The 12166-nt window shown below is 45.6% G+C and overlaps 1 pseudogene; it reads left to right on the top strand.

Annotated features, from left to right (window-relative positions):
- The first annotated feature begins 591 nt into the window (after positions 1 to 591).
- On the top strand, positions 592 to 1591 carry LOC116536893 (annotated as a pseudogene).
- Positions 1592 to 12166: the final 10575 nt, after the last annotated feature.

The following is a 12166-nucleotide window of genomic DNA, read 5'->3' as shown; positions in this document are numbered from 1 at the left end:
CAGGATCTTGCTCTACTGCCCAGGCTAGGGTGCAGTGGTGTGATCACACCTCACTGCAGCCTTGAACTCCTGGGCTGAGGCAATCCTCCTGCCTCAGCCTCCTGTAGCTGAGACTATAGGAACACACCACTGCACCAAGCTAGTATTAAAAAAAAAATTTGTAGAGACAGAGTCTTGCTTTGTTTCCCAAGCTCTGATCAACTGTTATCCTCCCTACACACACACACATCCCAATGCTGAATCCCATTTTCCCACCTCTTCTGGGGACTTTTTTATCAATCATTCCATCCTCTTGCAACTTCCCTTTTATTCTGAGCCAGGCTTCCCTTTAATGCCGCATCCAAACCCATCAAGTCCTGATGGAATTCCATTCAAAAAACTGTCCTTAGCTCTCTGACTTCCCAGCATCTTCACTGCCAAAACCCTGGGACTGGTCCAAGCACCTGCAATTCCTTCCCTGCCCACGGCAGGCCTCCTGACTCTTCTTCCTGAGTCTCCTCTCATCTCCAATAGATGGTTCTCCAACAGTAAGCACTGTGGACCTCAGAGGAAAAACGAAGCCTGATCGGAGGCCCTGATATATAGGTTATAAGTACCATGGCTACGACTAGTGTCAAACCGCATGCTGGTATTTTAAGAAAGCCAGATACGACCAGACGTGGTGGCTCACGCCTATAATCCCAACACTTTGGGAGGCCAAGGAGGGCAGATCACCTGAGGTCAGGAGTTTGAGACCAGCCTGACCAACATGGAGACACCCCATCTCTACTAAAGATACAACATTAGCTGAGTGTGGTGGTGCACGCCTGTAATCCCAGCTACTCCGGAGACTGAGGCAGGAACCCAGGAGGCGGAGGTTGCAGTGAGTTGAGATCACACCACCGCGCTTCAGCCTGGGCAACAAGAGCGAAACTCCATCTCAAAAAAAAGAAAGCTGGATACCTGAATTGGACTCTGAGGTGTTCTCCAAGGGACATCTTCATCACAAAAACTCTGTACTTCCTGGAATCAACACTTGTATTTTTCTAGTACTAAGTTACATGCATCAAATTATAAAACACTTTTCCATAGTATTTTCTCGCTGAGACTCCCAGGGCTTTTAACATCTCTGGAATATATTTTTCCATTTTCCATAAGACTCAAAAGTAATTTAAGCTCTAAAAAGTCTCTGCAAAAAATAGAAGATGAAGAGGACTCCAATGCAGAAAGTGATCAGAATGAGATGAGTGAGCAGGAAGAGGAAATTGAGGATGGCCTTGCTGTAGTGAAAGACTACAAACACCTGGAAACAGCAGTGCAGTCTTTTAAGGATGATGTCCTGGAGACGGGCCTGGATATTGGGAGAAACAAAGTGGAAGATGCATTCTGCAAAGGTGACCTCAGGCTGAATGGGGCAAAGTGATGGAAGAAAAGCAGAATGGTCACAGTGGGAGAGACACTGGATCTTCTGATTGGAGAGGATAAAGAATCAGGAACAGAGATAGTGATGCGGATTCTCCCAAAAAAAGTGAAGACTGAAAGTGAAAAATACAGAGTAGTGTTATGATGGTGGAAGAACTTAAAGTTGTCTAAGAAAAGAATGTCTAAATAAACGGATTGCTTGGCCAAGCGCGGTGGTTCACGCCTGTAATCCCAGCACTTTGGGAAGCCAAGGTTGGTGGATCACCTGAGGTGAGCAGTTCCAGACCAGCCTGGCCAACATGGTAAAACCCCATCTTTACTAAAAATACAAAAATTAGCCGGGCATGGTGGTGTGCACCTGTAATCCCAGCTACTCCGGAGGCTGAGGCAGGAGAATTGTTTGAACTCAGGAGGTGGAGGTTGCAGTGAGCCCAGACTGCGCCACTGCACTCCAGTCTGGGTGACAGGGCGAGACTCCATCTCAAAAAAAAAAAAAAAAAAAAAAAAAAAAAAACCATAAATAAAATAAATGATTGCTTTTTAGCAATAAAGCTGCTTTCTAGGAGTAGAGGAAGGGATCAACTGAAAAAGAGGACATTTTTATTAAAATAAAGTTCTCTTATGGTTAAAAAAAACAAGTCTGATCAATCCCCTGCCTAAAGGCTCGGTTGTCTTGTACTGTGATTAAACAAAAGCAAGCCCTTGGCCTTGATCTGCAAAGCCCTGTGGAGCTGACCACTATCTCCCTGTAAACCTCACTTCCTGCAACCCTCCTCCCCGCCTCGCCTTCCCTCCAGCAGCCCAGGCTCACTCCCACCTCCTCACTTGCTTCTCCCTCTGCTGGGGCGCTGTTCATCTGCATGTTGGTGCAGGTGCCACCAGCTCGTGAGTTAGGCCTCAGTGCAAATGTACACCACGGAGAGGCCTGGCCGCCAATAAAGCACCCCCTCCCGTCCCGCTGCTCCTGTTGTTTATAGCATTTGCAAACAGGTGAGCACTTTATGTGTTCTGAGTTTGCTTTATGTCTGTCTCCCCCTACTAGAGTGGAAACCTCCTGAGGGTGGAGTTTTATTCACTGCCTAGTCACCCTTCCCAACCCTACTAATTGTGTCTGCTCCCAAATAGCTACATTTTTTTTTTTTTTTTTTTGAGACAGAGTCTCACTCTGTCGCCAGGCTGGAGTGCAATGGCGCAATCCCGGCTCACTGCGACTTCCGTTTTCCGGTTGCAAGCAATTCTCCTGCCTCAGCCTCCCGAGTAGCTGGGACTACAGGCACGCACCACCATGCCCGGCTAATTTTTTTGTATTTTTAGTAGAGATGGGGTTTCACCATGTGGGCCAGGATAGTCTCAATCTTCTTACCTTATGATCTGCCCGCATTGGCCTCCCAAAGTGCTGGGATTACAGGCATGAGCCACCACGCCTGGTCCCCAAATAGCCTATTAATAAACCCTTCCTGAAAGAATGCATTGAGGCCATCAGTGTGTTCCTCTCGGCTTACACATGCACACACGTTTCCCTCTGGCTCAAATGTCTTCTTTCCAGTGGCAATTCCTGTGGAGCCCGATTGCTTTTCTGCATTTGACCACAAACTTTCTTGAAAAAGATTCTCCCTTCCAGCCACTCTGATGCTACCACAACTTTGCCCCTGATCCTATCACTTTATTAAACTACAGGGTGCCTTCCTGGTGGCAGGATCCAGTGGCTTCCCCCCAGTTCCCATCCTACCCGACCACTTGGCTGTCTGTCTTTTCATCTTTGTATCCCCAAAGTCTAATACTATCCCAGGTACATGGTAGCCAGTTTAATACTTACTGAATGAATTAATAGTTAATTAACTAATTTGACCCAGATTATCACGACTCCTGAAACTCTTGTTTTGGCATCTGGGTGCGGTGGCTCACGCCTGTAATGCTAGCTTTGGGAGGCAGAGGTGGATGGATCCCTTAAGGTCAGGAGTTTGAAACCAGCCTTGCCAACATGTTGGATCAGGCCAAATGCCATCTCTACTAAAAATACAAAAATTAGTTGGGCCTGGTGGCGTGAGCCTGTAATCCCAGCTACTTGAGAGGCTGAGGCAGGAGAATTGCTTGAACCTGGGAGGCGGAGGTTGCAGTGAGCCAAAATTGCACCACTGCACTCCAGCCTGGGCTACAGAGTGAGACTCCGTTTCAAGAAAAAAAAAGAAAGAAGCTTCTTTTGCCTTCCAAAACTCTGTTTTTTCCCAGTTGGCCGTTTTACTAACAACATTATTTTTTCTCGATCTTTATCTTTAGCTCTTTCTTCTACCAAAAATATGTGTTCTTCTTACTGTTCATTGGAAGGGATTTTTTTTTTTTTTTTTTTTAGAGACGGGGGTTCTCTTTTTTTACCCAGGCGGGAGTGGAATGGCGCCATCTCGGCTCACCACAACCTCCGTCTCCTGGGTTCAGGAAATTCTCCTGCCTCAGCCTCCTGAGTAGATGGGATTACAGGCACGCACCACCATGCCCAGCTAATTTTTTTTTGTATTTTTAGTAGAGACGGGGTTTCACCATGTTGACCAGGATGGTCTCGATCTCTTGACCTAGTGATCCACCCGCCTCGGCCTCCCACAGTGCTGGGATTACAGGCTTGAGCCACCGCGCCCGGCATTGGAAGGGATCTTATCCATCCCAGCAGCTTCATTTATTATATATCGAAAACTATCTAATCTGTCTTGCCTGTCCCAATCTCTTTAGCTCCAAGTAGATACCCCGGACTTGCAAGAACATAGCTTGATAATGGTAACGAATAATTACATCAAGTCAAACTTGTTCAAAATGTAGCTCATAATCAGCTTCCCAGTCTCAGCTCCACTCCAATCTTGTGAGTTAAGCAGCAGCATCAATTGCCCACATGTGGAATCTCAGAACATTGCTGTCCATTCTGTGCTGACTTTGTAAAATGCGAGAAGCAGAAGTGAAGAGGGGAAATGAGAAAAGAGAACTGACAGCTTTGCATGCTGCCTTAAAACATTGCTTTTCTTAGCTTTACAAATAAAACGAGTTTGCAAATTATGTCACACACTCCAATTGAGATGTGCAGAAAATGGTAACTTCTTTATTTTAGTCCTTTTCCTAAGTCTTCAACTGTCTATTAAAGGAAAAATTTAAAAATAATTTAAAAAGACCGTTTAGGGAATGCCAGGTCTCTCTTGGAAAAAAAAACAGTCTCTACGAAGCTTCACCTCCCCTCTTCTGATCCTTTCTTTTCTTTTCTTTTCTTTTCTTTCTCCCTCCTTCCCTCCCTTTCCTCCCCTCCCCCCTCCTTCCCTCCTCCTCTCCCTTCCTTCCTTCCTTACCTCCTTCCCTTCTTTCTTTCTTGAGACAGAGTCTTGCTCTGTTGCCTAGGCTGGAGTACAGTGGCGCGATCTCTGTTCACTGCAACCTCTGCCTCCCAGGTTCAAGCAATTCTCTCTGCCTCAGCTTCCTGAGTAGCTGGGATTACAAGCACCCACCACCACACCCAGCTAATTTTTCGTATTTTTAGTAGAGACAGGGTTTCAACATGTTGGCCAGGCTGGTCCCGAACCCCTGACCTCAAGTGATCCACCTGTCTCGGCCTCCCAAAGTGCTGGGATTACAGGTGTGAGAGTCACTGAGGCTGGCCCTGATTCTTTCTTGACAGGCTGTGTGGTGCACAGGAGGAAGGGTGTGTACCCGTGAAGTTTCAGGGAGACACTGGGGTTCTCAGACTCCACAGCATGATTCTGGAGTCGCTTGACACGTGAGCTGTTGGTGCAGCTTGTGAGCTGGGCCTCCCAGCTTGCCCAGGAGTTGACCTCACTTTGGCTCTGCTGGCTGACTTCCCCCGAGCTTGGTGTCCAGCCTCCGAGTAGCCCCTGCCTCAGGCTTACTACCCACTGCCTCAGGAGGCCCGTGGCTGACTTGGCTGGTGTTCCACACAGGAACTGAGGTTGAGCCTTAAAAAATATTCACACTGCCATATATTTCTGAGGCTGTGCCCTAGAAAGCCTACGGCATAGCTCCCCTCCTTCCTCTTGGTGTAACCAATGTTAATTTAATTAACATCCCTGTCCCCCGCCCCCACCCCACTCCCCCACCAGAGACTTAAGGACTGGCAGCTTCACTCTCCCCCCTCTTCCTCCATTTTTCACCAATACCCTTTCTCCCTTCTCTTCCCAAGAATCCCCAGGACCAGAAAACCAGTGGATTTTCTTTATTTTTATTTTTAATTTTTTAGAGACAGGGACTTACTCTGTCTTTCAAGCTGGACCACAGAGGTGCAATTATAGCTCACTGCAGCCTCGAACTCCTGGCTTCAGGTGATCCTTCCACCTCAGCCACTGAGTACAGTGGGCTCTTTTTGTTTGTTTGTTTGTTTTTGAGACGGAGTCTCGCTCTGTCACCCAGGTTGTAGTACAGTGGCATGATCTTGGCTCACTGTAACCTCTGCCTCCTGGGTTCACACAATTCTTCTGCCTCAGACTCCCGAGTAGTTGGGACTACAGGCACCCACCACCATGCCCGGCTAATATTTGTATTTTTAGTAGAGATGGGGTTTCACCATATTGGCCAGGCTGGTCTCAAACTCCTGACCTCATGACCTGCCTGCCTCGGCCTCCCAAAGTGCTGGGATTAGAGGCATGAGCCACCGCACTCAGCTCAGTGGGCTCTTCTTTTACTTTCCCCGTGTCGTGACCTTTTTTCTGACTCCATCTAAAACTGGGGGCAGGAGGGTCTCCTCTGCACTGTGGGAGAATTCTAGAAGCTCACTACTCCAAGCTAAGTTATTGGCAGGCTGAAAAAAAAAAAAAGGAATTAAAGGAATTTGCAAAATATTTTCTCAGCATAGAAATTAGAGCCTGATATAAATTAGAGCTGATGAAGTGAACTGACTCTATCAGCCTAAGGAATTTTAATTGATCTTAAAGGCGACACAAGGAGCCACTGACTTTTCCTTTCAAAGATCATTTTGGCTGCAGCATACAGAGTGGATTAGACACTAGTGCTTCCAGATTTTGCACCCACAACATGCATGGAACATGGTAATATCATAAGGCACAATGGGGGGACAGGAAGAGGTGGCCCCAGACCCCACCCAGCCGCCATGAGGGTTGCGGGAATGAACACAGCTGGAAGCCATTCATGGTTACCTGTTGGTAAAGTAGGAAGCACAATTCTGGAAGGCAGGAAGCTAGTTAAAAGGCAATTTTAGTAATTCATGCAAAGGATTATAATTGTCCAAACATTAGTTCTTCGTAGCAATAGATATAGGGAAAAATGGATGGATTTGAAGGATACAAATGAGACAGAACAAGCACGTTGTTTGATTAAATGGCTGGATAGAAGATGGCACTAATTTTCAGACATGGAAGGCGTTTCCAGGGTAGGAGGGAAGAGGATGCTGTTCTTGAGAAGCCTGAAGTGTGGAAGATACTGTGCAGGGCAAAGGAGTTGCTACTTACGTTACCTGGATTTTTTTTCTAAGTTAGAAAAGACTCTAAAGAGCCTGTTAGCCAACCTACCCATTTTACAGATAATAGTAATTCTTACTGTTTACTGAGTACTTCCTATTTGTGAAGTGTTATGGGCTGAATATGCCCCTTTAGAATTGGTCCATTGGGCCAGGCACAGTGGCTCACACCTGTAATCCCCAGCACTGTGGGATGCTGAGGCGTGTGGATCATCTGATATCAGGAGTTCAAGACCAGCTCGGCCAACATGACGAAACTCCATCTCTACTAAAAATACAATAATTAGCTGGGTGTGGTGTTGCGTGCTGATAATCCAGCTACTCAGGAGGTTGAGGCAGGAAAATTGCTTGAACCCAGGAGGTGGAGGCTGCAGTGAGCAGAGATCACACCACTGTACTCCAGCCTGGGCAACAGAGCAAGACTCCATCTAAAAGAAAAAAAAAATCAGTCCACTGAAGCCCTTACCCCCTTGTGATGGTATTTGGAGGTAGGGTCTTTGGGAGGTAATTACGTTTAGATTAGGTCAGCAGAGTGGAGCTCCATGATGGGATTAGTGCCCTTCTAAGAAGAGGAAAACAGAGATGGTCTTTCCATGATCATGCGCTGAGAAGAGTTTGTGTAAGGACACCACAGGAAGGTGGCTGTCTACCAGCCAGGAAGCCAGCTCTCACTAGAAACCAAATTTGCCAGCAGCTTGATCTTAGACTTCTGAACCTCCAGAATTGTGAGAGATGAGTCTCTGTTGTTTGAGCCGCCCGGTCCATGATATTTTGTTATAGCAGTACAAGCAGACTAAAATCTTAGGCAATGATCAAGTTGCACTATAAACATCATCTCATTAATTCAGAGCTAAGTCTTTGAGGTCGCTGGCACCATTTAAGAGTGAGGAAATGGAACCCCTAAGAGGTAAGTAACTTGCCTGGGCAATTGAGAAATTCCATCACAGAGCCAAGATTCAGATCTTCCTTGCTCCATTCCAAGAAGCAGCTGTTTTCCCACTGTCTTACACCTCTGTGAGGAGAGTACTGTACAATTTATTTTTTAAAGGTGCAAATCTCCGTATGTTTTAAAACTTCCCAAACAGTTCCGTTTCATGGCCAATGCCATAGAGCCAGCTAAAAGTGAGCCAGGATTAGCCCTGGGGTTCCGCCTCCCCTTCGAGTTTCTTCCATGCACCCCTGACCTTACTTTACTGAGCAAAGTGCTTATGGAAAACAGTGGTGCTGCATTTTCTGTGGCCCACAGAGGATGAAAGTTTTAACTTTACAGCCACAGGTCCACCTGCAGAGCCCTCCTCGCTCCCATGCCATGTCTGCAGAGCCCTCCTTGCTCCCATGCCATGTCTGCAGAGCCCTCCTTGCTCCCATGCCATCTCTGCAGAGCCCTCCCTGCTCCCATGCCATCTCTGCAGAGCCCTCCCCGCTCCCATGCCATCTCTGCAGAGCCCTCCCCGCTCCCATGCCATCTCTGCAGAGCCCTTCTCGCTCCCATGCCATCTCTGCAGAGCCCTCCTTGCTCCCATGCCATGTCTGCAGAGCCCTCCTCGCTCCCATGCCATCTCTGCAGAAGCTTTAGGGAGCTAAGCTTCAGCCCCTGTCTTTGTCCCACAAGCCCCACAGTCAGTGGTCTCTACAGTGTCATCTGGAGCTAAACAATGGATCTCTACCAAAAATACAAAAATTAGTTGGATGTCATGGAACACACCTGTAGTCCCAGTTATTGGGTTTTTGAGACAGGGTCTTGCTCTGTCACCCAGGCTGGAGTGCAGTGGTGTGATCTCAACTCACTGCAACCTCTGCCGCCTGGGTTCAAGCAATTTTCCTGCTTCAGTCTCCCCAGTAGCTGGGACTACAGGTGTGTTCCATGACATCCAACTAATTTTTGTATTTTTGGTAGAGACTGTGTTTCACCATGTTGGCCAGGATGGTCTTGATCTCTTGACCTCCTGATCTGCCCGCCTCAGCCTCCCACAGTGCTGGGATTACAGGTGTGAGCCACAGCACTTGGCCCAAAGACTATTTTTTAATCCAATTCTATGAGGCACAGTTTTAAGATTTTGAAGATGATTTTCATTTAATTCAATTTATCTCTCTGACTTCTTTTCCTTCTCATGATGAAATACACAGGATAACTTTTCCCATTATTGAAGATGTAGCATACATTATGCACATGGCGAAATGCCCAGGCAAAGTCAAGTTGATGTCATTTCTGTGTTCAACTTAACCATGCCCTAGCCTTCAGGGAGTGACTCCTTTTACTCATCATACAACACCACAGCTTCCCTCCTGGGTTAAGATATGCTACGAGATATGATTTCATTTTTGAACCATGCCATCTCTAATGCATTAGGCTTTTGCTAGCTTAAGCTTCTTAATGTGTGTGTTGTTGGTATAAACAAATGCCAACCTTACCACAGCAGTGTCAAATTCCTCAGATGCCTCAGCACAATTGAGAAAACTAAGTTGCTGTAACGTAATTACACAGTATGGATTAATGTGTAATCCTGAAGAGCAATAAAACCCATAGCAAGCATGAGCTCTGTTTTATTACTGAGTGGGAGTGAAGTCTGAGAGGGAAGGAAGGGGGATTCCAAAGCACAGACATTCATTCACCTTTGTGTGCAAGCTTAGCTGACACAGGACTATTCTGGTAACTGAGGATAATCTAACATTCCTGAATTCTTCAGGTACAGCTGGACACCATGGGAAATCCATCCCATCCCGAGGCCTGGCACTACCCAAAAAGTATTCTCCTGGAACCTGAGAGGGGAGATGGGTGTCCTTATAAAATTTCTTCAAGGGTTTAAACTGGAAGTTCCTGTAATTATCATTATTTTCTGGGAAAGAGACAAGATTTTTCTACTTGTCTTTCTTTCATACAGGTAGAAACTTCTCTACAAGTAGTTTTTTTTTTGTTTGTTTATTTGTTTTGCTTTGTTTTTATTGAGAGACAGGGTTTCATCAGATTGCCCAGGCTGGCCTCAGACTCCTGAGCTTAAGCCATCCACCCACCTCAGTCTTCCAAACGTGCTGGGATTACAGACGTGCACCACCATGCCCAACTTCTGTAAGTATTCTGACCACGTATGTAGTCAGCAAATCAGAGATTTAAAAGTTATAATTATTCTTCAGATTTAAATGTGTTCTACTTTTTACTACTGTGTAAGGATTCTATGAAGGACATTAAATAAAAAACATTCTCCACATTTAAAGGTGGGCTTACAAAGGAATATAAATCGTTCTATTATAAAGATACATGCTCCCATATGTTTATTGCACCATTATTCACAATGGCAAAGACATGGAATCAACCCAAATGCTGGAATGATAGACCGGAAAAGAAATCAATGATAGCCTGGAAAAGGAAATGTGGTACATATACACCATGGAATACTATGCAGCCATAAGAAAGAATGTGATAATGTACTTTGCAGGGACATGGATGAAGCTGGAAGCCACTGTCCTCAGCAAACTAACACAGGAACAGAAAACCAAACACCACATGTTCTTACTCATAAGTGGGAACTGGCCAGTGAGAACATGTGGACACAGGGAGGGGAACAACACACACCTGAGTCTGTAGGGAAAGCATCAGGATAAATAGCTAATGTATGTAGTGCTTAATACCTAGGTGACGGGTGGATAGGTGCAGCAAACCACCTTGGCACACGGTTACCTATGTAACAAGACTGCACGTTCTGCACATGTATCCCAGAACTTCAAATAAAATTTAAAATAATAAAAATTTTAAAAATAAAGGAGGGTTTAATGTGAGGGAGAAAAACAATTATAAATGTGTAAGACCAATGATCAACTGTCCAAAATAACTGCCTGAAAATTTGTATCTTTATGCCCCATTAGAACTTTCAGGACTCCTAAAAGAAAATGTCCATAGGCCGCATGCTGGATTTGTGGCTGAAATGGGTTTACTATTTCTCTACTCATTGCAGTTTTCTTTGATGATAAATATTATTAATGAAAGCAGGCATTTTAGAAGCATAAAGGTAAATGGGAAAAGCAAGTTGCAGAGGTCTTCATACAATAAGAAACCTTTGTTGTTGAAGTTGCTAACAGGCAGGTTAGGCACTGTGGCTCACATCTATAATCCCAGTACCCTGGGAAGCCAGAGCAGGACGATCTCTTGAGGCCAGGAGTTCGAGACCAGCCTGGACAACACAGTGAGATTCCATCTCTACAAAAAAAAAACGTAAAAATTAGCAGGGCATGGTGGCATGTGCCTGTAGTTCCAGCTACTCATGAAGCTGAGCAAGGAGGATCCATTGAGCCCAGGAGTTTGAGGTTGCAGTGAGCTGTGATGGCACCACTGAAGAAAGAAAGAAAGGGAAGGAAGGAATTAAGGAAGGAAGGAAGAAAGAAAGAAAAGGGATCCTGCTATTTGCAATAATCTGGTTGAACCTAGAGTAGAAAGGTGGTTACCAGATGTTAGGGAGGAATGAGAAAATGGGGAGATGTAAGTCAAAGACTCAAAGGCTGAGCCAAGAGCAGTGGCTCAGGCCTGTAATCTCATCACTTCGGGAGACCAAGGTGAGTAGATTACCTGAGGTCAGGAGTTCAACACCAGCCTGGGCAACATGGTGAAACTCCATCTCTACTAAAAATACAAAAATTAGCTGGCTGATTTGACTCCCAGTAGGGTCTCTCTTCCTGGCCTGCAGAGTCTCATTATGGCCCCACATGGTCTTTCCTTGGTGCACTTATGAGGAGAAAGAGAGAACTCTTATCTTCCTCTTCTTATAATGGTGTTAATCCCATTATAAGGGCCGTATCCTCATGACCTCTTCAAACCCTAATTAACTTCCAAAGGCCCCATCTCCAAATATCATCACATTGGGATGCTGACTAGGGTGCAATATATGAATTTGTGGGATGCACAAACATTCAACCAACAACACTGTTTCATGCATTGAAGACATTATGCTGATTGGACTACCAACCAAAAAGTCGCAACTACCCTAGACTTACTCATAAGACATCTATGTGTCAGAGAGTAGGAAATAAATTTGACAACAATTCAGGAGGCTTCTACATCAGTGACATTTTTAGGGGTCCAGTGGTGCGGGGTCTAGATATCCTTTCTAAGGGGAAGGTTAGGTTGTTGCGCCTGGTCAGCTGTAGGACCAGCCTACAACCCAAAAAAGAGGCACAGTGGCTAATGGGCTTCTTTGAGTTTTGAAGACAACATCGTCCTCATCTGGTGTGGTACTCCAGCCCATTTACCAAGTGACCCAAAAAGCTGCTTGTTTTGAGTGGGATCCAGAACAAGGGATATTCTGCCACAGGCTGCTG

The sequence above is a fragment of the Sapajus apella genome, unplaced genomic scaffold (assembly GCF_009761245.1).
Source record: "Sapajus apella isolate SASKATOON/1434 unplaced genomic scaffold, GSC_monkey_1.0 scaffold105, whole genome shotgun sequence".
Taxonomy (NCBI): Eukaryota; Metazoa; Chordata; class Mammalia; order Primates; family Cebidae; genus Sapajus; species Sapajus apella.
The sequence above is the reverse complement of the archived record's forward strand: the minus strand, read 5'-3'. Positions and strand labels throughout refer to the sequence as shown.